The sequence below is a fragment of the Siphateles boraxobius genome, unplaced genomic scaffold (genome assembly GCF_051911475.1).
Source record: "Siphateles boraxobius isolate OS27281-9 unplaced genomic scaffold, OSU_SipBor_1 68, whole genome shotgun sequence".
NCBI lineage: Eukaryota > Metazoa > Chordata > Actinopteri > Cypriniformes > Leuciscidae > Siphateles > Siphateles boraxobius.
In genome coordinates, this window is record NW_027509195.1 from 2117205 (window position 1) to 2143448 (window position 26244).

The window sequence follows — 26244 nt, forward strand, 5'->3', positions numbered from 1 at the left end:
TTGTGTTTGGAAGATGATGAAAGGCATAAATGCTTTGCAATATTGCATTGAGAAATGGGATTTTTTAATTGTTTGACAATTCCCTCATGATATTTGGCACAAAGTGATGAGCCATGACCCATCTTTGCTTAAAAAGACTGAGAAGCACTTTTACACCCAAACACGATACCCTCAACTATTACCAATTCACCTGCTCATTGTGGATTGTTTCAAAATAGTTGGATAATCTAATTTGGGTAATCTTTTCACTTTTATTTGGTCTCTGTCCCAACTTTTTTGGGGTGTGTTGCAGCCATCAAAATCAAAATTTTTTCATATTTACAAAACACAATTATGTTGGTCAGTGAAAACATTGGAAAACGTTTCTTTGTACTTTTGTCAGTTAATAAAAGGTTAAATAGAATGAACAAATCCCCGATTCTTGATTTTATTGCATTTTACAAAATGTCCCAGCTTTTTCTGATTTGGGGTTGTACGTTTCATCTATGTTTTGTTTAAGCTGCAAATATTATGCAGTTTTATTGTTTATTTACAGACACAGACACAGACAGATAGACATGACAGAGATAGATGGACGGACAGACAGATAGATAGGAAGAACAGACAGATAGATGGATAGATTGCACAGACATCACAGTGACAACACTGTAAACTCCCTTGGTTTGTAGACCCAGGTCTCAAACACCTTTTTAAGAGTAAAGAAAAATTCTTGAATAAATTGAAGGGAACTCAATACATTAATATGCTCTCTAAATCAGTGGTTCCCCCTGCTCCTGGAGTACCCCCAACACTGCACGTTTTGAAACACATCTGATTCAACTCATCAGCTCTATTATCAAATGTGTTAACCACTGCTACAAATTATATTTAAAAAAAAAAACTAAGGATAATCACAATTAGTTTTATTTTAGCAAAATACAATATTCAACTCCATTACTTTGTAATTTATTTTACCACAAATTTATTCAACATAACTTACAGTACATACACTACATTCAGGAATGTAACTTTTATAGTTTGATCTGATACTGAGGAACAACATTTCTTTTGCAATGCATACAAAAATCAACTACAAGACTTCATTAATGTAAGTCTTTCTGCTCTATTTGAAGACATCTTTCAAGCCTTAATAAGCAGGGCGAGGCCATTTTATATTGCTGTTTTGGAGATGAGTTGTTGCACTGTCGTCGAAACGCTGCTGTTATTTTCATCCCGGTTGCAGGTCCACTTTGTTCAGCCTTCTTGACGAGGGAGTTAGGGATCAATGGTTAATTTATTTTTAACTTGGTCCCTCATAATTATGACCCAAATCTCGCTCTCTGTGCTGCACATTTTACGGAGGAAAGCTTCCACAATCTTCGTGTGTTCAATGCAGGATTCGCACATCGGCTTGTCCTGAAAGATGTAGCAGTTCCAACTTTAAAAACAGAAGCTTTTTTTTTTACGGGCCACAACCTGTAAGAATTATTTATTTTTCGTTTATGTGTTTTCCTGTAATAGTTTGTATTGTTAATTGTATGTTGCTTGTTAAATGCTCATTCATACATAATGTTACATACTTGTTTTAATCTCAACAGCGAACTTGGAATTAGTGTAAATTATTCTTTGATTAGAGCTTTTATGTGTAGGCTGACCCCTTTAATAAATGCTACTATGCTGGGGTGCGTTTCCCAAAAGCATCGTTGGCCAACTATGATCGCAATTTCCATTGAACTCTATTGGAATATAACAATGGAACTTAGTTGGCTTTGGGAAACGCACCCCTGGTCGATAGTCACAGTTCAACTCACCTAGCACGTTGTTCATGGTTCGACTGGTCGAGACTGTTTTTCAAAGATGTTTTTCAAACGCGAAGTGAACTGTCTTTATAAAGTATCTCTTTATTAAACTGTCTGTACACTTACAAAGTTCTCAATGCTTCGGTTTGCAGGTAGAGACCCTAGATACTTTTAGGGCGTAGTATAAGTAGGCGAATTGGGACTGGGCCAGAACATATAGTGCTCCAAACCGTGTAGCGTGCGCACGGCAGAGAGGGAGAGAGCGAGAGACCTTGCGTGTGTGTGCGTGTGTGCCTCATGATTGGCTATTGTGTAGCCCCTTTCTTTTTTTGGATTGGCTGATAAGTGGCGGGCTCAACTAAGAACACCAGGGGAGATAGTTACAGCCATAGTTACAACCATAGTTGCAACCATAGCTTGTGCATTATATTTGCTTACTGAATTTGATGGCATTACACTGTATAACAGTGTGAAGTTATTTAATATTTTTTCAAAAAATTAAGTTATTGATATTGTTTCATAATAAATAATCATAAGAATTATGCATACAAACTAAGTAATGTAGTATAACCAGCAGGAGAGCAGTGATGTGTAAACTGAATTTGGTGACAGTAGTGTGTCACAGTAAAGCTATTGAAATAATATCAAATGTGCAGAAGGGTTTTGGGATTTGGACTTTGCAGACGGTCCATTATTCGGACTTGGTTAGAGACTGCCCGCCACCCGCCCGAATTTAATTAAAATATTTTTTTCGTCACGTCATCCGCCCGATCCGCGGTTTATCCGCGGAGTCCGCGGCTGTAACCGCCAACCGCGCATCTCTATTGCCAACTTCACTGCTCAAACTCATTTACTGAGTTATAAGCACTGACTGCATTTCTTTATATTGGATTCCAAGTTCAGAAACTATGAAATGCTCGGATTACAGTGGCCAGTGGCTCACAACAGGTTTTGTGTGGGAACGTATGGCGGCAAATCAATGCCTAAAAGAACCAAGCTAGCGCGCGGTAAATAACTTCTGCGAGAGGATAACAGATCTATATGGCAAGAATTACACTAGATTAATCACGTTTACAGCCAAACGTCGTCAAATACGACGTTTTAGACTGTATTTGCGCAGCAAAATACGCCGTTGAAATGACAAACGCGGAAAAAAAACGTGCAAAATACGCCAATGACACCGTATTCGATGGCGTTTCAGTGTAGCGCTGCTTTTTACACCGTTCATCTCCCCATATGAAGGCGTAAAAAATGCCATTTTTGTTGCACAGAGCACGCGTTATTTTACGCATTTTACTTATAGTATAAATAGCCACGCCCACTGATTTCCATAGCTCTGAAGCACTGCCAGTGGGACATTAAACCAAGGGGGTAATCCATCAGACGGAAACTGAAGCCTCGCGGGGGCCGCAATTGTAGCAGAACTTCACCTGCTGTTAGCATCCCATTGACTCCCATTCATTTTGGCGTCACTTTGACAGCGAATAACTTTACATCTGAGGCGTCCAAAGACTTTATTTGTCCATTATTTATTTCTAAAGAAACACGACAATGTATAAAAGGCTTCATTACTTTGTATCTTATTGTCACAGTGTCTGGTTTGTGTTCCCTGGGTTGCCACTAGAGGTCCTCGTTCTCACGGTGTCTTTCACGTTTGACTTCATTTCCCAGCATTCTGTCTGTCACTCATCAGTTCATTGCACTCAGCTGTTTCCCATCACCTTGTTAGTTTGAGTGTATATATACCCTGTCTGTTTTAGTGTTTGTCACGGAGTCGTTGTTATTCGTCACACCACCTTGTAGTCTGCCGGTTTCTGTTTTGTGCTTCTTGGATTGATATTATGGACTTTGACCCCCTGCCTGAACTGTTGTGAGTACGGATTACCCAATTAAATTACTGCTTTTGGAACTTACCTGTTTGTGTGTGTGTACCGTGACAGAACGACTCCGTCATAAATAGTTCCAGCAGTATGGGGTTCCGGGCCTCTTCCCCAGCCACCGAGGGGGGGAGGTCACAATCTGGAGAAGTGCCAACTCGAATTTACATTTTCGATTGTTTTGCACTGTGGGCTCGCATCACGGAGGAGCCCGTGGCGGGAAAGTCCCCCGAGGCCTCTTCCTTCGAGAGAGGAGGATCGTTTGAGGGGACTCGTCTGGCCAAGTTCTCCGGAACTAGGGGAGGTTGCAGGGGAGGAGGTGGTCGACAAATTCCACGACACCGTCCTCCGCCCTGCCATGTTCCTGATCCGGAGCCGCTGGTCTGGTCCAGCACAAGACCCTCGTCGCTGATGCCGTCCAGCCCAGAGCCCTCACTGCGGACGCAGTCCAGCCCAGAGCTCTCACTGCTGGCGCCGTCCAGCCCAGCGCCCTCTCGCTCTCATGGACGTAGGAGGAGGAAGAGACACAGTCCATCTGCCGATCCAGAGACCGCTCACGTCACGTCTGCGGATCCAGAGAGCATTCACATTCCGTCTGCCCAGGCAGAGACAGTTCACGCTCCGTCTGCCCAGTCAGAGACAGTTAGCGCTCCGTCTGCCAAATCAGAGACAGTTCACGCTCCGTCTGCCCAGTCAGAGACTGTTCACGTCCCGTCTGCCCAGTCAGAGACTATTCAGGTCACATCTGCCCAGACAGAGACGGCTCACGCCACGTCTGCCCAGTCGGAGACGGATCAGGAGATGCCCATTCTCGTGGCCGGAGGGGCACTGATCGGCTATTTAGAGCGTCTAGCTCGGATCCTGGAAACGCCCTTCAGACCTTTAGTGTCTGTTCCTGAGCCGGAGCCAGTGTCTGTTCCTGAGCCGGAGCCAGTGTCTGTTCCTGAGCCGGAGCCAGTGTCTGTTCCTGAGCCGGAGCCAGTGTCTGTTCCTGAGCCAGAGCTTGTTTCTGTGTTTGTGTCTGTCCTTGTGGTTATTTCTGTTCTAGTGACTGTTCCTGAGCCGGTGTTTGCAGTTCCTGAGCCGGTGGCTGCTGCTCCAGAGGCAGAGCCAGTGCCTGTTCCAGAGCCGGAGACAGAGCCAGTGCCTGTTCCAGAGCCGGAGACAGAGCCAGAGCCGGAGACAGAGCCAGTGCCTGTTCCAGAGCCAATGCCTGTTCCAGAGCCGGAGGCAGAGCCAATGCCTGTTCCAGAGCCGGAGGCAGAGCCAATGCCTGTTCCAGAGCCGGAGGCAGAGCCAGTGCCTGTTCCAGAGCTGGAGCCAATGTCTGTTCCAAAGCCAGTGCCTGTTCCAGTGCATGAGCCGGTGTCTGTTCATGAGCCGGTGTCTGTTGCTGTTCCTGTGCCATGGTCGCCCTCGCCCTGGTCTTCACCGCCCTGGCCGCCCGAGGGGTCTTCACCGCCCTGGCCGCCCGAGGGGTCTTCACCGCCCTGGCCGCCCGAGGGGTCTTCACCGCCCTGGCCGCCCGAGGGGTCTTCACCGCCCTGGCCGCCCGAGGGGTCTTCACCGCCCTGGCCGCCCGAGGGGTCTTCACCGCCCTGGCCGCCCGAGGGGTCTTCACCGCCCTGGCCGCCCGATGGGTCTTCACCGCCCTGGCCGCCCGAGGGGTCTTCACCGCCCTGGCCGCCTGAAGGGTCGTCTGCTTCGCCCTGGCCGCCCGATGGGTCGTCTGCTTCGCCCTGGCCGCCCGATGGGTCGTCTGCTTCGCCCTGGCCGCCCGATGGGTCGTCTGCTTCGCCCTGGCCGCCCGATGGGTCGTCTGCTTCGCCCTGGCCGCCCGATGGGTCGTCTGCTTCGCCCTGGCCGCCCGATGGGTCGTCTGCTTCGCCCTGCCCGCCCGATGGACTGTCTGCTTCGCCCTGGCCGCCCGATGGGTTGTCTGCATCGCCCTGGCCGCACGATGGACTGTCAGCTTCGCCATGGCCGCCCGATGGACTGTCAGCTTCGCCCTGGCCGCCCGATGGACTGTCAGCTTCGCTCTGGCCGCCCGATGGACTGTCAGCTTCGCTCTGGCCGCCCGATGGACTGTCAGCTTCGCCCTGGCCGCCCGATGGACTGTCAGCTTCGCCCTGGCCGCCCGATGGACTGTCAGCTTCGCCCTGGCCGCCCGATGGACTGTCAGCTTCGCCCTGGCCGCCCGATGGACTGTCTGCTTCGCCCTGGCCGCCCGATGGACTGTCTGCTTCGCCCTGGCCGCCCGATGGACTGTCTGCTTCGCCCTGGCCGCCCGATGGACTGTCTGCTTCGCCCTGGCCGCCCGGTGGACTGTCTGCTTCGCCCTGGCCGCTGGCTAAACCATCACCCCCTGTTTCTGTTCCCTTCCATGGACCTGGCCCCCCATCCCTCCCCCTGATCCTCCACCGTTCCACCTCCCTCCTGGCCTCTTGTTTTGTTTGTTTTTTGTGGGTCTTGGAGCGTCTGGTAGCCGCTCCGTAGAGGGGGGGTTATGTCACAGTGTCTGGTTTGTGTTCCCTGGGTTGCCACTAGAGGTCCTCGTTCTCACGGTGTCTTTCACGTTTGACTTCATTTCCCAGCATTCTGTCTGTCACTCATCAGTTCATTGCACTCAGCTGTTTCCCATCACCTTGTTAGTTTGAGTGTATATATACCCTGTCTGTTTTAGTGTTTGTCACGGAGTCGTTGTTATTCGTCACACCACCTTGTAGTCTGCCGGTTTCTGTTTTGTGCTTCTTGGATTGATATTATGGACTTTGACCCCCTGCCTGAACTGTTGTGAGTACGGATTACCCAATTAAATTACTGCTTTTGGAACTTACCTGTTTGTGTGTGTGTACCGTGACACTTATGTTATGGCCCCGTAGAAGTCGTTTTTGTAAAAATAGGCTAACGATTGCGTCATGACCACGCGACTTTCTGTCGCACAATAGATAAGTTACCGCATAGACAGGAGGAGAAGCTCGCAGGCAATCTTTTACTGTCTATAAGGCAATCGGGGGGACATAGAGGCATAAAGTCAAGGGAGAAGCCCATAGATAGAGTCCATAATAGCAACAGGACAAAATATTTCAACACCGTTTTTGAGGATTTAGGTGATTCAGATTTGTCTTGGCACAGCTACTAGATTTACAACTGTCAGACTGTTGTCAAGCTCAGTTTGAGCCTGCGCAGTCGCTCAGCCATCAGGAAGTGAGTGCTTTAATCACGCTTCAGTTCTCTCCATTGTAATCAAGGGGGTTGCTGTGTCCATTTCTTTTACTATGCATTAAACAGGAAGGGTCTGCAAATCAAATCAGCAACAAAATCTGAGGTAAACTGTCACATGTATTGTATCTTCTGTCATGAAGAGATTCACATTTTGTTAATTAAAAAAAGCACAACGTTGTTACTAGCTACTGCTAGCCTAGCTACTTTTTGCTTCAGCTTTTTTGAATGTAGAAGTATGATATAATAAGGCATGATAGGCTATATAAATTTTATGTGGATAAAGGAATATTTTGTACATGACACATGAGCCTTATAAGGCCTAGAAATTTTTTTTTTTAACGACATATCTCGTTATTATGAGAAAAATATTTTTTGGAAATCATAGTGGGGTAGCGAGATATGGTTCGGAGCATTCAGCTGAGGTTTCTGGTTTAAAAATAACGTTGCAGGTGATGTTTTACATATGAACTGTGATAAATAAGGGCACTTTATTTTAATTAATTCTAAAGTGTTATAATGTGAATCTTATTGTTATTAATTATTTTGGGTATAATTGTTGATCTGAGAATAATAAGTTATTTTTTTATTGTAGATAAGCTTGCCTATTGGCAGTCAAAATTTCAAAACGCCTACTTATTGGTGGTGACTTTAACACTGTCTTAAAAGAATCCCTTGATTGATTGTCACCTGGTCGCCCAACAAACTCAAACTCAGCTTTGAAAGCATTTATGAACAGGTTTGAGCTTATCGATATATGGAGGCCTAAAAACATTAATGATAGAGTGTACACATGGAGCATTAAATCTAGACTTACACTAATAGATTTTTGGTTAGTTTTGGAATCTTGATAAAGATATATTTGTGTTGATATCTCGGCTAGTCCATTAACAGATCATTAGGCTGTTGTCACGGAACACACACTGGAGAGAGAGATCCAATTGCAGGTAAGAATTTAATAGGGAAATCCGTAATCGTACATCCAGTCCAGGCAAGGGTCAAAATCCAAAAGGCAATCCGAAAACAAACAAGAACAGGCAAAAACAGGCTACCAGAAGTGGTGTGACAATATACAAGGGCTCCGTAACAAACACTCAACAGGTAGGGTATTTATACACAGAACAAGACAATCATGATGGGGAACAGCTGAGTGCAGTGAACAGTGATGAACGCAGACAAGGATAGTGGGAAATGTAGTTCATTAAGTGAATGACACCGTGGGGAAGGAAGACATCTAGTGGACACCTGGGGAACACAAACCCAACACTGTGACATAACCCCCCCTCTACGGAGCGGCTACCAGACGCTCCAAGACAACTAACACACAACACAAGAGTTCGGGAGGGAGGTGGAATGGCGGAGGATCAGGGGGAGGGATGGTGGGCCAGGTCCATGCAGGGGAAAAAAAACGGGAAATAACAACTTAGCCGGCGACCAGGGCGAAGTAGACAGTCCATCGGGCGGCCAGGGCGAAGTAGACAGTCCATCGGGCGGCCAGGGCGAAGCAGACAGTCCATCGGGGGGCCAGGGCGAAGCAGACAGTCCATCGGGCGGCCAGGGCGAAGCAGACAGTCCATCGGGTGGCCAGGGCGAAGCAGACGACCCATCGGGCGGCCAGGGCGAAGCAGACGACCCATCGGGCGGCCAGGGCGAAGCAGACGACCCATCGGGCGGCCAGGGCGAAGCAGACGACCCATTGGGCGGCCAGGGCGAAGAAGACGACCCATCGGGCGGCCAGGGCGAAGCAGACGACCCATCAGGCGGCCAGGGCGGTGAAGACCCCCCCATCGGGCGGCCAGGGCACCGGCACAAAACAGACACTGGCACCGGCTCAGGAACAGCAGACACCGGCTCAGGAACAGCAGACATCGGCTCAGGTACAGCAGACACCGGCTCAGGTACAGCAGACACCGGCTCAGGTACAGCAGACACCGGCTCAGGTACAGCAGACACCGGCTCAGGTACAGCAGACACCGGCTCAGGAACAGACACAAGAACTGTAACAGTCACAAGAACAGACACAAACACAGAAACAAACACTGGCTCTGGAACAGGCACTGGCTCTGGAACAGACATTGGCTCCAGCTCTGGAATAGGCATTGGCTCTGCCTCCGGCTCTGGAACAGGCATTGGCTCTGCCTCCGGCTCTGGAACAGGCATTGGCTCTGCCTCCGGCTCTGGAACAGGCATTGGCTCTGCCTCCGGCTCTGGAACTGCAGGCAGTGGCTCTGGCACAGGAGACACGGGTATGTCCAGGATCCGAGCCAGACGCTCCAGATAGTCCAGGTCCATGAAGGCAGACGCCACTGGCTCTGCCTCCGGCTCTGGAACGGGTACTGGCTCTGCCTCCGGCTCTGGAGCGGGCATTGGCTCTGCCTCCGGCTCTGGAACGGGCATTGGCTCTGCCTCCGGCTCTGGAACGGGCATTGGCTCTGCCTCCGGCTCTGGAACGGGCATTGGCTCTGCCTCCGGCTCTGGAACGGGCACTGGCTCTGCCTCCGGCTCTGGAACGGGCACTGGCTCTGCCTCCGGCTCTGGAACGGGCACTGGCTCTGCCTCCGGCTCTGGAACGGGCACTGGCTCTGCCTCCGGAATGGGCACTGGCTCTGCCTCCGGCTCTGGAAAGGGCACTGGCTCCGCCTCCGGCTCTGGAACAGCAGACACTGGCTCCGGCTCTGGCACAGGAGACACGGGTCTGCCAGGATCCGAGCCAGACGCTCCAGATAGTCCAGGTCCATGAAGGCAGACGGCACTGGCTCTGCCTCCGGCTCTGGAACGGGTACTGGCTCTGCCTCCGGCTCTGGAACGGGCATTGGCTCTGCCTCCGGCTCTGGAACGGGCATTGGCTCTGCCTCCGGCTCTGGAACGGGCATTGGCTCTGCCTCCGGCTCTGGAACGGGCATTGGCTCTGCCTCCGGCTCTGGAACGGGCACTGGCTCTGCCTCCGGCTCTGGAACGGGCACTGGCTCTGCCTCCGGCTCTGGAACGGGCACTGGCTCTGCCTCCGGCTCTGGAACGGGCACTGGCTCTGCCTCCGGCTCTGGAACGGGCACTGGCTCTGCCTCCGGCTCTGGAACGGGTACTGGCTCTGCCTCCGGCTCTGGAACAGCAGACACTGGCTCCGGCTCTGGGACAGGCGACACTGGCTCCGGCTCTGGGACAGCAGACACGGGCATGTCCAGGATCCGAGCCAGACGCTCCAGATAGTCGGGGTCCATGAAGGCAGATGGAACGTGTACAGTCTCTGACTGGGCAGACGGGACGTGAACAGTCTCTCGCTGGGCAGACCTGACGTGAACAGGCTCTCGCTGGGCAGACGTGACGTGAACAGTCTCTCGCTGGGCAGACGTGACGTGAACAGTCTCTCGCTGGGCAGACGTGACGTGAACAGTCTCTCGCTGGGCAGACGTGACGTGAACAGTCTCTCGCTGGGCAGACGCGACGTGAACAGTCTCTCGCTGGGCAGACGCGACGTGAACAGTCTCTGACTGGGCAGACGGGACGTGAACAGTCTCTGACTGGGCAGACGGGACGTGAACAGTCTCTGACTGGGCAGACGGGCTGTGTCTCTTCCTTCTCCGGACCACCGGACACAGGACCACCGGAACGGGGATCATCTCCCAACTACATCCTCCACTGTGACCTCCACGGGACCCGCGAAACTTGACCAACCGGGTCCCCTTAAAAAACTCCCTTCTCTCCCGCTCGGTGGCTGGGGAAGAGATATTAAAAAACATACCGCTGGATCTGAGTTGACGGAGTCCTTCTGTCACGGAACACACACTGGAAAGAGAGATCCAATTGCAGGTAAGAATTTAATAGGGAAATCGGTAATCGTACATCCAGTCCAGGTAAGGGTCAAAATCCAAAAGGCAATCCAAAAACAAGAAAACAAACAAGAACAGGCACACACACACAAAAAAAAAAAAAAAAAAAAAAAAAAAAAAAAAAAAAAAAAACAGGCTACCAGAAGTGGTGTGACAATATACAAGGACTCCGTAACAAACACTAAACAGGCAGGGTATTTATACACAGAACAAGACAATCATGATGGGGAACAGCTGAGTGCAATGAACAGTGATGAACGCAGACAATGATAGTGGGAAATGTAGTTCATGAAGTGAATGACACCGTGGGGAAGGAAGACATCTAGTGGACACCTGGGGAACACAAACCCAACACTGTGACAGCTGTTTGCATTAAAATGTAGCTTTCTCCAATATAACAGGGGCTCTTCATATTGGAAGATGAACCGCTCATTACTTAACCATAATGAGGTTAAGTCAGAGCTGGAAAGACTTATTGGGTTTTATTGGAGTAAAACTAAATAAGAAAATTAATTCGGCACCTTGAGGATTGTTAAAATTTGAAATATTTAAGAAAATATAGTTCTAATCTGGCTAAAATTGTGTTGAAGAAATGAGACCAAGATTTTACCTGAAAATCTGTCAGATCGTATCTAGTTGACCTGCAAATTAATTTAGATGATTTGTATAAATTAACAGCAGAAGGTGCTTTCATTAGGGTCGAGGCAAAGAGGGCTAGAATTTGGAGAACATGTGTCATCTTATTTATTCAAACTTGAGAAAAATAGGGCTAAATACAACTCTATTTGTCAATTAAATATTGAGGGGCGTGTCTCAGATAATCCTTAAGAAAAGTCCCAATATTGTTATAAATTTTATTAAAGTCTGTGTAGTTCTAAATTTAATCTAGCTGATTGAGTTACTTTCTGTAAGAACCTTGGTTATTTTAATTCTATTAATCAGGATGATTTTTTTGGTGATTCACCAATTACTGGTGATGAGGTTAAGGAAGCAATTTCTCAACTAAAAAGTGACAAGTCGACTGACAGGGTAGCAGCTGATTTGTATAAGTCTTATTCTGAGCTTTCCTCCTCGAAGTGTATATAGAGAGCTTAAATTGCTCTGAGTTTACAGCTAGTATGAAGCAGGGTGTCATTTGCCAACTCGCTATCACGCTTAAGCGTGTAACACGCTGGTCCTGTAGAGGATGCATGTCAGGGTCACGCTTTGCCTCCTCTAGGCGTGAACATGACACGCATGAATGAAAGTTGAGTACCAGCAGGGGGCGATAATTTTTAAAGCACAGATAAAGCAGTGGGGATTATTATTATTATATAAACTAATTATAAGGCTAACGTTACATTACATGAGTCACGTCACATAGGGGTCTATTTTCAGTTCAAAAGTGCGAAAATAGACAAAAGTTTATTAGGTTGCCTGATTATTTTTTGTGATTCGTTTAACATTTATGACCTAAAAAAATTGTCAAATAAGAAATGTTTAGTATAACAACTTACATTTTATCTCGCACTTGGCTTACCGTAAACTGAAGCGCGTGAGTCACTCCTGTCTATGAGTCGCTGCTAAAATGAGTCGCTCTGCAAACATAAAGCCCGTCTACTTTGATTTGATTGGTCATCTCAAATATTCTGACATTGACGAGCAGTGACAGACCAATGAGGCTCAGATGAACACACACATACACACAAACACACCCTGTCTTCTGTTTGTTCTGACGTGCTTGGCACCGCTCCGGAAGAACGCGCTGATAACAAGACTGAAGCGAACACGAAGGCTTATCACATAAAGATTGAAAGGGAGAAAACAGGACAGAGTAACTCGGCGGATATCTCTCATATCAATTTTCTTGACAACGTAGTTAAGGCGGCAGGCGTGTGTTGCAGGCGGCCGCCTTAGTTTCAAAGTGCTGCGGGAAACCCTGGATGTTGTATCTATTCTAAAGGATCTATCCTCACATAAAACCAGTAATTTTGTTCATTTAGAACGAATTTATTTTATTCAGAAATGATGCATTAAATCGATTAGGCTGTCCATAAATGCTTTTACATTGTTATATATATATATATATATATATTATGTAAGCTGTTCTAATAATTATGATGCTGAAAATTCAGCTTTAATCTCAGGAATAAATGACATTTTGACATATTCAAATAGAAAACAGATCGCCTATTTTAAATAATATTTCACGTTTTAGTTTTTTTTTTACAAAGATTTGCTGTATTTTTGATCAAATAAATGAAGCTTTTGTAAGCATATTAGACTCCTTTTAACTAGTGATCGACCGATGTATCGGTTTACCGATATTTTTCCCGATATTTAAAGGGTTAGTTCACCCAAAAATGAAAATTAAGTCATTAATTACTCACCCCCATGCTGTACCAACCCCGTAAGCCCTTCGTTCATCTTTGGAACACAAATGAAGATATTTTTGATTAAATCTGAGAGGTGGATCACTGCTACATAGGCTGCCAGAGGGAATGAAACTTGACGGCCCAGAAAGTCATTAAAGAACATGTTTAAATAATCCATGTGCCTACAGTGGCTCAACTATAAGTTTATCAAGCGACGAGACTACTTTTTTCCCGAAAAAAAAAAACATAATAACGACTTTATTCGACTATTCCTTTTCATTCCTTGTGGGCCTGAGACGAGAGTTCAAGAGATTTCCACGACGCATGCGCGAGAACTGAACAAGAAGTATTAGAAGAAGAACGTTCTCTTCTCAGTTCTCGCGCATGCGTCGTGGAAATCTCTTGAACTCTCGTCTCAGGCCCACAATGAAGAAAAGGAATAGTCGAATAAAGTCGTTATTATGTTTTTTTTTTTCGGGAAAAAAGTATTCTCGTCGCTTGATAAACTTATAGTTGAGCCACTGTAGGCACATGGAATATTTAAACATTTTCTTTAATGACTTTCTGGGCCGTCAAGTTTCATTCCCTCTGGCAGCCTATGTAGCAGTGATCCACCTCTCAGATTTAATCAAAAATATCTTCATTTGTGTTCCGAAGATGAACGAAGGTCTTACGGGGTTGGTACAGCATGGGGGTGAGTAATTAATGACTTAATTTTCATTTTTGGGTGAACTAACCCTTTAAGCATTTTCCCATAATCGGGTATCGGTTTTGTAATATCGGATTTTCCGATAAACGGCGCCATCTTGTGGCCGTTTTGAGAATTCCGCCATTGCAGCCCGCGTCTGAGGAGATCAGTCAACAACTCTGTGCACAGGTAAAGTATATGTTCTACTTGCTTTGCTTTAATTATTCAACTTTATTTAACATAACAGACATGTATGCAGAAATGAGATTTGAGACATAAATGCCTGATATAGTTTATTTATGCAGCTTGGTTCTAAAAAATTGAGGCGAACTCATTGAGCCACGTAGCGTAATCCGTCATGTCCTTCCCCAATAAAGACGTAACTTTACATTAATTAAATAAAACAGACATGAATGAGTGCATGTTGAAAATAAAAGCGCTGAATTTAATTCTCTATCTGTTGTATTTGCTCACCATTAGTCTCGAAAAAAAAGTTCGTTCATATTGCTGAGCACTCACTGGGTTGATGATCAGGAATGCTCAAGCACGGCCACTGAATGAAACTTTTGACAAGATTATCTTGTTTAAACACCCTAGATTATATTATCATTTACTACATAGCAATTATTTCGCTAATACACATCTAAATATACCGCTTTGTGGAAATTATTTATTTATTATCTGCACGCGCGATCGCGGTTGAGTAGCCTAATGTTATAGTTATGTGTAAATGCATAGATAAACAGCACTTTGTCATAAAGCATTTCATGATCTAGACCGACAACAATATTAATAATAATTAATAACATACTAGTTGGAAAATGCGATGATGTATATGCTGTTTTGTTTGTTACTTTCCTGATGTTATAGGCTATTCCAGCTAATATTATGCAGTGAATTAATATTACCCAGTGAATTATTCCTCACTCTTAGTTTAAACCTATTAAACGGCACATAAACCTTCTAAAACTGTTTAAAATGAATTACATTTCTGCAAAGGTGATATGACTCCCCTGTCAATTATTTTTTCCATATGAAAACATTAGACTTTTAACATTTATTTTGCCTATTGTTAACATTGTTGCTGCTGATGCTTATAAATGATATGTATAATTTAGATATAAATTATATAATGTAATAATATAAATGTTTTTATTGTAATTTGATTAGTTTACCATTTATGAAAACAAATAAACATAACCCCCCCTTTTATTTTTGCTTTATTTTTTACCTCATCAAAGCTTTTATTTTTAAACAAAGACACTTGTAACAGTGCACTTTACTTTTTGGACTCAGACCCCTCTATTTATTTGTGTATAAATATAAAGGGTTTTTTTTGTATGCAAGGAGGGAGTGATTGTTATAAATAAAATGGTTTGTTCAGTTCATTTGTGTTGTAATAATTGTGCCAAAAACAGAAGTATAACAGTGAATAAATATCGGTTCTGCATATCGGTTATCGGGCACATACACATGCAAATAATCTGTATCGGTTATAAAAAATCAATATCGGTCGATCACTACTTTTAACATTAAACATCTTACCGACCCCAAAACTTTGAACAGTAGCCCACTGTCAGGAGCCAATCAGAGACCTCACAAACCACCACGCAAAGATCCCTGTCCCCAGATTATTAATCACCAGCACCTGTTTTCCACTCAGCGATCACTTCCCAGCCGGTATAAAAACACCCAGTTTACTCACAGTCATCGTCAAGCCTCCGACAGGAAAAGACCCTTATCCAGTCTCCACTTATCACGCTCTGAGTCATCCTACAGCAACGGACGGAAAGTATATCCACCTGTAAGATACTAACCCTGTTATCCTTGTTCTGCTGTTCCCAGGTTATGCTCCACGACTCTCGTTCCCCGTCTCCTGGAATCTACAAACGAGTCTCCCGTCCCTCCGGATACTCTGCAAGTGAAAGTGAAAGTATCATTGAACTGGTTAAGTTATCACCGATTGCACATACTGGATCAACTCACCTGGAGCCCTTCTTGAATCCTGTCCGTCTCGAGATGATCTGTGAAGAGAGAAAGGAGGGTTACTGATCCACGAGATTCACTCACGTTTCTGCACTAAGAAGAGGAGTTACTCACCTGGATTCGTTCCTGCCACGCTCCCTCTTACATGAGCACTTATGAGCATCTGCAACTTTGAATACTTACCTTTGTTTGAAAATAAAGAAAGTTTGAGTTCATCACTTACCTCTGTCTCCTGGTCTGAATCCTGACACCCACATGTAAAATTTACTATAATTATTCTAGTTTGTGCAATTACATTTAGTTTTTATTGATTGTTAAAGTTAAAATACATAGTGTTATGTTCTGTAATTGATGTTAGTCACACACACTCTCTCTTTCTTTCTCTCTCTCTCACACACTCGCTATCTCTATCTCCATTTCTTTCTTTTAAAGCTTCACTGTCTTCAAGTAAGTATTGTTATAATATTCTTTATTTTTCTTTCACCTTACTCTCTCTCTCTCACTATTCAAATCATTTTTTTAGATTGAGTTTTTATATAGCCTATGGCCACCCTAAACTCCGTCCTCAATACTTTTTGTCTGACCGTATTTTTATCTTCCTTTCCAGTGTAGTATCTTTGGCAGAGGGAGAGCAGGTGATGCTATTTTCATTGCAGTCATGCTTCTTGCTCAAACCAAAGTGAGTATTTTTTGAGACAGTGATCTTCCAGTATTAGTAATAATACTAAAGAGTGGGAATAGAGCGCATAATTTGAATGAACTGCTCAAGAGTTGGCTGTATTTCAGTGTTGTCATACAATGCTCACTCTCTGTCATGCAAGGCAAAGGAAGCGAAGGGCAAAGCAACATCTGCTAAAGGCAGTAAATTTAATGTCCGATGGGTGGAGAGAGATGCTGAAGGACGTCCACTTCTAAAAAGAAGCAGAAGTGGAAAGACACGATAACGTGCTTCAGCTACAGGTAGTCCATGTCTTCCAAGATTATTTGTGATTACTCACCACCCAATGCTTCTTAACTAAGTATAACTGTGCCCCTTGTATACAGAATTCAGCTTGCAATTTGTTAGGTAACATATATATGGTTTTGTGTCACTTTTAAAACATAGACCACCAAACTGTGGGGATTCCAGTGCACAGCTTTTTCCTTTTTATATATGGTAAAACTTAATAGGATTTCTGTTTCCGGTTTTTAATAATTTAACTTTAAAAACTCTGTTAAACTGTGCCATTAGAAACACCACATGGTGGATGTGTTACTTATGTTATTGACTTCTCTGTAATGCTAAGCAATTCCAAAGAAATTAAGTGGAAGTGAAGCAATCAGTGTCAGGTTCATACTGCTAACAGTTCAAGATTATGTCCAAATTTTTTTGAGGGAAAAAAACTTTTAGAGATTAATGGAATTGTCAGACATGTCAATCAGCCTATTATAGCCTTAAGTCACTATACAAACACTGTATTATATGCTTGTAAGACATGAAAATTGTTATCTCTTTCCTTTCTATCTATCTTTTCAGTTGTTTCCGTGGTTGGCAGTGAGGACGCTACTCCTTTTGAGTCATCTGAGGAGGTTCCCACAGTTACCCAATCAAACTGCTCTCAACACTTATTCGGTAAGATGACACCTGACCTTATTGTAATCGAGCAAGTTAGCAATAAGCGTAAAGGAATTATTATTTTCTTATTTCTGTCTTTTAGACAGTGAGATGCAGAAACTGCAGGACATTCTGACCTCAGCAGATGTTCAAGGCACCAAGTATCCTTCAACATCCACATCATGGTGCTTGCGCCAATCTGTAGCCCAAGATGAGTGGCGGAAAGCAAGGTCTTATCACATCAACTGCTTGCTGTCCTGCAATGTGGCTCCAAAAAACAACTGCAGCCACTGCACGTCTCCTGCCGTCATTCGCTGCAGAGACTGCATGCCAGAAGATTGGCTGTGCATGGATTGTGACATACACATACACAAAAAACTCACCCTCCATAACAGGGAGTCCTGCATTGAGGGAATTTACAAGCCCATTGAGCCAACAGTGTGTTGTGTAAAAAAAGATTGCAAATATACACTGGTCAATCAAGGTAGTGTTTTGAACCTTTTTGGTAAAGTGATTATTATTTTTTTTACTTCTATTATCTTAATTGTACATTTTTTATATAAATTTTACATTTTATTCATTTAGCTGACGCTTTTATCCAAAGCGACTTACAATTGCTATATGTCAGAGGTCGCACGCCTCTGGAGCAATTAGGGGTTAAGTGTCTTGCTCAGGGACACACTGGTGTCTCACAGTGGATTCGAGCCCGGGGCTCTCACACCAAAGGCATGTGTCTTATCCACTGTGCCATCACCACCCCCTGCTTTCTTTATGCTTTATCACTAATTATTTATCAGTATGTTATTTTTAGTATATTATTTATTAAGTTATTTTTCAGTATGTTGTCAGTTCTGCTCTTGCAACCCTTCAAACTTCACAGAATCAGCTGGCAGAGCATATAATTTTGATTTGTGGTATTAACTATTGTTTTATATTTTAATTTTTTCTTGTCCCATTGTGTGTTAGAATGTTCTACTTTTTTATTTTAGGTCGGTATGACTTGCACTTGCCAAACTTGCTGTGCAGACTATGTCTGGCTCATTGGACACCTGACATGAGTGACCTAATAAGAAGGGGGTATTGGCCAGCATCTGTGAATGCTGACACGCTGTTTTCAGTCGATGTCTTCAGCACATTTGAAGAAATGAAAACTGTTGCACCAGGTTTATCGAGACAAGGTTTTTTGCGGATGTTGGAGAGGAGGACTTGTCTCTTTGGAAGGGTAAGATCAGTGTGGATTAAAGTTGCCTTAAGTAGAGATGGGAGAATATTAGTGTAGCTATTTCATTTTACTCTTTACTAATCGCATGTACAGGCTGGGAAAATACATGGAGACGTATTCCAAAGAAGCTTCATGGAATACACATTCTGCCAGTACCAGTGTGAAGAAATGGCCAGTGTAGAGCACTTCACCAGCCCTGCATGTACACCCAACATGCTTGCTCTTTGTGCAGATGGCAACAGAAAAGTGTACAGATTTCGGCATTCAAAAGGGTTAGTTGTTTTAAACTTGTAATTGTTTTACTTAGTGTAATATTAACAGAACATATAATGTCTGACTCTGAACATATTTTTTTTTCTTATTCTATTAAGGTCAGAGGAACCCTATTTTGATGGCTCCTTCATTGCGAAGGACACTGATGTACACCATTTTATTGATGAGATCAGGAGTAAAATGAAGTGTTAGTTTTTGAAGAAAGTGGAAGATGCATTTTCTGAAGCTCCTCTTTAGTAGTAGTTTGAAAGTAAACCCTTATTGTCACCGATCATTACAAAGATGCCAGTTGGTGTGATGTAACCTGACTCATCCTGATGGATGTAACAAGTTAGAAAAAATAACAACTTTCAGTTTTAACCAGAATTATTTTGTCATGCAGACTGCCGGCAAAGGGATCTGTGGAGCCAGTCAGTGGTGTGCTGCATGTGAAACGGCCAGAAGAGCAAGCAAACTGGATGAAGAGGGCCTTGAGTTGGTTGTTTGCAGACATGCGTGCTACTCAAGGCTCTTAACATGTACAGGGGGGAAATATTTGCTCATCCACTGTACCTGCAGAAGGAGCTCCACAGCCACAAATGGGCAGTTCTATTGCACAGATATTGCTTGAAAGTATTGGCCTTACCTTGAGAAGTTGGCAGTCTCCTTGTTGGAACTCAGACCGTTACTGCAGATGAGACCATTCCTTTCTGTCATGCATGCCAAGGCTCATTCAACCAAGTGTGAGGTACTGCATATTCTTTATCACACCATTTGAAATTGTATTTTTATGGCTTATATAATACACTGTACATGATTATAATATAAGTGCCACACTAATTTGTTACATAATCTGGAGTGGTAAAAATCAGGAAGGTGCTGGCACTACTGCAGGGGAAGAGGCGGAAATGGTAAACAGCTACCTGTCTCGTTGTGCCCTCACAACCAAGTACATGACACAATCTGGTAATTGTTGCTTATTTAATTATTTTAGGAAACAAAATATTTTAATTATTTTATTCTTTCTTCTTTTTTTTATTCTTTATGTCTAATACTTTCTACTCTGAGATTGCAAATATTATATAATATGTATTGCAAATATAAAGCTGGAAATATTCTAATAAGATAGTAACACATTAATAGAACTGCATTACATCTCTCTTAAATTAAAACTCAATGGTCAATGTGTGGATGAAGTAAATTGCCATGAGCATTAATGGGACTTTCCTCCATCACATCATTTTGTTCTTTAAAGCCAGGAGTGACATGCTAACTGTTCATGCTATTGGATGGAACTGACAGAAGCAGGAAGGCCTTCATCTTGCACTCCAGCAGATACATCAAGGTATTATGTTGTGTCTGAGTTATGTATACAAAGCTTTTCATGATTTTTCTCACTTTTTAAGATGGCAAAGGCAGAAATCTTTTATTTTTTTACACCAGACTTTCAAAAAGGCTGAGGCTGAGTCTCAGAGACGGGAGGATTTGAGCAGTGAGCTGGGGTGTCCTGAGAACATCGTGCATCAGTGGGTAGATGATGTCAGACAATGGGCTCCTGACGGTACAGTATTTTATGGACATTCTTCTGTGTAGTTTACTAATATTGCAGTGTGATAATAAATTGTATAACTGAGAATCTTTGCCATGCATAAGGATTAAGTAAGGACGTGTTGTCCTGTTTTGTTTGTTATAAACTTGTGGGCTTGTAAGCTCCTTTGAGACTGTAAACAGTGATTTGGGGCTCTAAATAAAACTTTAACTTCAAACTGTTTAAGTGCACGATGTTAACGATGTTGATTAATTGTCACTGCTGCAGTGACACCATAAATGCACCTTGTGAATACATCTTAATCACTATGCTGTGTTTAACTGGTAGAATCTTAAGTGAATATACAGTGAATATAATCACATAAGAAGATGGCTAGATGTTACAATTATGTGTGGCTACTGATCACAGATACTCCGTGGTTTACTGGCTATGATGCACCAACAAATACAGAAAGTGGCATAAATACTTCATTTTTACATGAATGTTATTGTGATGTTATTGTTTAATGCTGCAGTGAAACCATAAATGCACCTTTTGAATACATTTTCACTATGCTGTTTAACTGGTAGAATCTTAACATAGGCTACAGCGAATATAATCACAGATAAGAAGATGACTAACGTTAGATCTTACAATTATATGTGGTTACTCCTGATCACAGACACTCCGTGATTTACTGCATGGATTAACGTGTGATCGATAATTAATGACTGCACTTCCCAGAGCTGGGATGCGTCCAGGCATCCATTAAAAAGCCACGGCCGACCATGTCCTCTAAAATCATAGTTGTTATATAAATCTTTACTTAAGCAAAAAATAGATGTTAATACACAATAAACCATATTGATGGACATATCGTGGGGACGATAAAAAAAGTTGTAGGCTACTGCCGTTTGAACTGAGGCGCTACAGCGATCTGTCACATTTAAAAGCGCCAAAACTTTACTTATTGTGTGAATCTCGTAAAAAATATTGACAGAATCTGACAGCTGAGAATTTTTTCCATATCAAAAGTAACTTTCTCTGTCTTGTCTGTCGGTGTCAGTGTCCTCTTTGTCAGAGATTTTTCTCTGCGTGAGAAAATGGATGTGTGGCTTGAGTGTGTGTGAAAACAGGCAAAACCGTGTGTCACACGGCGAAAGCGTGAGAGTTGGCAGCTCTGTGGTACACATCGTGTGGGCTGAAGTCGGGGAGACTCGGCGATTTAATGAGGTCCGTGAAAACTGAGGGAGGAAGAAGGTACGGGCCAAACCTGCTATCTCCAACTTCTCCAAATACTGCACTTTGTGAGCACCTACCAGATGCTCTACCTTGACCGATAACAGCACTACAACTTCTTCAATAGAAGACATGACGTTTAGTGGTAACGTTATCTATTTTAAACTATTTAAAACTAATCAAACTTCCCACTCGTCTTCTAATGTTTAGCCTGTGCGTCCAGTGATTTTGACGTCCAGCATGGCGTCGTCACGTGCTCATGGTCACGTGTTTGCAAAGGGTCTATACTATATAGATACTCATCTGCCTTACCTGCACGGTGGTCGGGGTGGGGTACGGCTCCTTTTACAACTTGCTGACCCGCACATTCCAGGATGAACCAAGTCACTGGCCAAAGGAGTGGGAGTGCAACTGCTGACCTAACTGCCGAGAGCAAGTCTGATGCCTGAAATGTCCATATTAATGGTGCGTTCAAGTCATCTCGTATAGATCGTATTTACGAGTTGAATGCACTTGAACGCCACCACGATGTCGTAAATACCAGTGGGGAGCCTGGGATTTTCTTTAAGCCCCGATCCGTACGAGTTGGGGGCGTGTCAGTGAAACATGGCGGAATCAATAGATGCAACGTCTGTAGTTGACGGTACATTTTAATTGAATTTCAATGTTTACTTGTCCAAGAAACTGTCATTTATCATGATCATCATTAATCTTGTTATAAGCAACAAGTTAATGAATTACAACAAAAAATGCTAAGAGTTTACAGTTTACATTGGCTTCATAAGTTAATTAAAAACATAAAAAGAAAAACACACCTGATGCGCATTCTTTGTTCTTAATTTTCTATAAGCAGAGTTAACAAACCTTGCTGTATATACACGACTTCCCACCTCGTACGCACAAACTTCCCAGGAGGACTTGAACGCACCATAAGCAGCTGAGAGAATCATGACTCTAAAACGGCATCTGCTGGAGTTTAAAGATGCTTTTCAGCCCTGGAATGACTCGATGCCAAGGGACTGTTCTGAACTTTTGTTGAACAAATGAGCTTCCAAGACAGATGGATTAGCCACCTTTTTGTTTTGTATTTTGTTGTTTTGTGGGTCACATCAGCAAAGATTAGCCACTTTTTCTTTTTGTCAAGTCACATAAGCAAAGACATTTTTTTCAGTGTTTTTAGAAAACCATATTTTGCTCTCATGTAAATATTTTTTAAAGGAACTGCATGATTCGGGTATTTGGGATAAATATACATGGAAGAGCGTGATGTTAAGTCATCTCAGTTTACGCCACTAGAGAGTAACCAATTGTCACAGAAACTACAATCCAACTACTGAAAATGGATGTCTAGGAATTTGGCAAGTATTTTCTACTTTCTGTAATGCAATGATATTTAAATATGTTGTTTTGAAGGACTGGACTGTTTTTTCCTTGATTTTCATAAATTTGCCCAAGGGCTAACCCTGTAATGACCTCCAGACTGGGTGTTATTGAATTCAAATCTGAAGCAGCTCTATAAAACAGATTAACTTTCCCATAATAAACTAACTGGAAACCCATATATATATATATATACACACACACATATACATATAGTGGTAGAAATGCCCCGACGCACCTGACTTCAGTCAACTTGCCGTCCTTCTAGACACCTACAAATTTGTACTCTACAAGACGTCTCGGTTACACTTTATTTCGATAGTTCACTTTAGACATTCGACTAACTATAAGTAACTACATGTCAACTAACTCTCATTAGAGTATTAGTAGAGTGTAGTAGACTCTTAGATTATGGTTAGGTGTTAGGGTTCGGGTTAGGACAATAAGTTGACTTGTAGTTGCCAAGTTATTTATAGTCAGTAGAATATCTGTTGGGGGACCAACAAAATAAAGTGTTAGCAGATATTAAGCAGACAGTCTACAAATACTCTAATAACAGTTAGTTGATATATAGCTGCAAAGTTACTTACAGTTAGTAGAATGTCTAAAGTGGACTATCGGAATGTTACGTGTTACCGACGTCTCTCCACTTGCTCCACATGTCTATAGTAATCCACTTCAGCACTATCACTTGGGAATGAAAATAAGATCTCGTGTCTAGCCTGCAACGCAGTATTAATCAGACAGACTCCAAACAATTTCTTTGAATATGCTTTATTCACGGCTGGTAGGACCTCATATCAATCACAGAGAATCCCAACGGCAAAGAGAATACAACAATTTACATAGGATAGGTACATGGCAAAGGTAACATGACTTTTTTAACATGACATTTTTCTCTAATATGATTGATTCTACGTATCTGCAATTCAGCAATTGAATTCAACCCCAACCCCAGACACTGCATGCATGATCACAGGTGGTTGAGCAGCATTTCTGTCCGGCAGGGAACTGACCATCATGGGAACAGTATTCGGCACACACTGGATTCCCCTTCAGTTAGGCACCTAGCCTGTATGGATAGAGATTCAGATTTAGTCTGGCCATTTAGTGACATTAAGTGTCAGATGTACAGCAAAAAACATAAGGCATGAATAGCTAGTTTTACTTACAGACTGAATTGCATTAAGTATCATTCATCATCTTTATTAATTTTGTAAGATTTGCCTGACACAGTGCTATAGGCAGAATTCAGGTACTTTTGACAGAATAGAACAAAATAATAATAACAACAATTATTATTATATAAAATGCAAACTGAAAGGCAATGAGAATGTTAATATAATAAATATAAGGTAACACTTCACAATCCATTTGTTAACATTAGTTTACTTGAACTGACAAAGAAAAATACTTCTAAAGCATTTATTAAGTAAGGAATAATTGATGACATGACGTTGAATTATTAGTAAATAATGCACACCCGAGATGGTAATGTGTGTAAGGCTATTGAACAGACTGGAATCAATTATTCCACTTAAAATGATTAAAAAAACCAAATAATTTGTTGTTTTTAATCCTATTGTTTAACATATGTATTTGCTTGGTCAGTGTCATTGTGGGTTTTGGTTCTTTTGCTGTTGTAGTAGGGCTGCACGATTAGGGCCAAAATGATAATCACAATAATTTTTATCAATATTGAGATCACGATTAATTATCACGATTATTTGTTGATTTTAACCAAAACTAATTTTTATTGTCACATAGGCTAATTATAACTGCTTTCACATCCATATTGTGCTACATTCCTGCTAATGTACAAATATGTGCATCAAAATAAAACAGGTCCTCTTATTCACCAAAATTTTAAATTCCCGCAAAATTTTTACATGGTGTAAATATATTTTAGGAAGCAAAATATAAACTTAAATTTTACCTGCATAATGGATGTGAATAAAACTCAAAATATACAATAAAAAACAAATATTCCATAACAGAATGTAACCAAATACATTTCAAGGCAGAACTATGGAAGTTGAATTAATGGATAAAATTCGGAGTCATTGTTATTTGACGCTTAAGAAACTTAAAACCTGGTTGTGGTACAGTGTCAGTGATTGGTTGTGAAATCTTACAGCATGAATTGAATCTTATTTAATCTTCCATATGAAAGTTTATGTGCTCGAATTATTTCTATTTATTAAACGATAAGTTCAAAACAAGACGTTTTTACTACTGATTTTTGGATTCCATTAATCAAACTACCATGCCTCTTATATAGTAATTATATATTACTATGTAGTATGTACCAATTTACTAATGCTCACACTCGGTATCTCTCGCACGCTTTCGCTCGCACGCAGACTTTCGAGCACTGTCGAGCGTGCTCTTGGACACTCCGGGTGCTTCTCATTACTTATTTGTGCATCCTTGTTTCCTTTCCTCGTGTCTCAGCTCCACCCCCTGTAGGATACGCTGCAAGCAAAGAAAACGATGACGGAGGAATCGAATGAAAGCTTTTTTATACATTGGAATACTTGATCACTCGAGCGTCACTTCACAGCGTCATCAGCAGCGCTCAAAGGATCTGCCCTTATGTTGTTGAAGTTTGTTTATTTAAGAATTTTTTAAGAAATAACAATAAAGCAAGATATCTTGTTGAAATATTTGAGATATGTAGTTTATATAAACTGCAATGGTAAAGAATAAATTAAAATGATTGTGATCGATGTGAAGGGAGAGGATAATTGATACGTGCGTCACGTTTAGTCGATAAAACTCTTCCGCATAGGATACACCCATGTATCCTCTGGAAACCTCCTCACTCCTCGATCCTCGACTCCTCGTGGTGCGATTAGAGAATTGAGATGTCCTTCTAGATGGCTGGGCTCGATCAGTTTCCGGGTCATAGGATGGAGGACAGAGGAACGAGACGAGGAGGGATATTAGCCGTTTCTCAATGTCTAGGATACTTCCTTGGCAGGATTGATCCTTCCAAGTCATTTCCTTCGGAGGCTAGGCGAGGCACCTCTTTGGCATTCGGAGAACACGTAAATGGAACAGGCTAGCAAGTGCACGTCATTGTGTCAGTGAAAAAGTCCGCTTTTGGCACTGCAAAAATTCAAAAAGATTAAAAAGTTATGATGTACACTACCGTTCAAAAGTTTGGGGCCAGTACGATTTTAAATGCTTTTAAAAGAATTCTCTTCTGCTAATCATGTTAAATTACTTTGTACAACTTAACTAGTTATTTATAAAAGAAATGCCGGTGACGGCAACCAAGCTAAATGACAGGTC

At 42.8% G+C, this 26244-nt stretch overlaps 2 protein-coding genes and 2 long non-coding RNA genes across 23 annotated transcripts in view; 3 read left to right on the plus strand and 1 right to left on the minus strand.

The window, feature by feature from the left end:
- The window catches only part of LOC143722650 (papilin-like), a 630543-nt gene that overhangs the window by 330560 nt on the left and 273739 nt on the right, over positions 1–26244 (minus strand). The window lies entirely within an intron of this gene.
- Positions 1–26244, plus strand: part of LOC143722662 (uncharacterized) — a 508319-nt gene that overhangs the window by 49962 nt on the left and 432113 nt on the right. The gene's annotated exons all lie outside the window — the stretch shown is intronic.
- Positions 16353–17776, plus strand: LOC143722614 (uncharacterized). Its single transcript, XR_013196945.1, has 4 exons — positions 16353–16411; positions 16554–16692; positions 17249–17344; positions 17430–17776. It is a non-coding gene; the product is annotated as an uncharacterized LOC143722614 (long non-coding RNA).
- LOC143722677 (uncharacterized) lies at positions 18331–19006 on the plus strand. Its single transcript, XR_013196968.1, has 3 exons — positions 18331–18548; positions 18642–18820; positions 18920–19006. It is a non-coding gene; the product is annotated as an uncharacterized LOC143722677 (long non-coding RNA).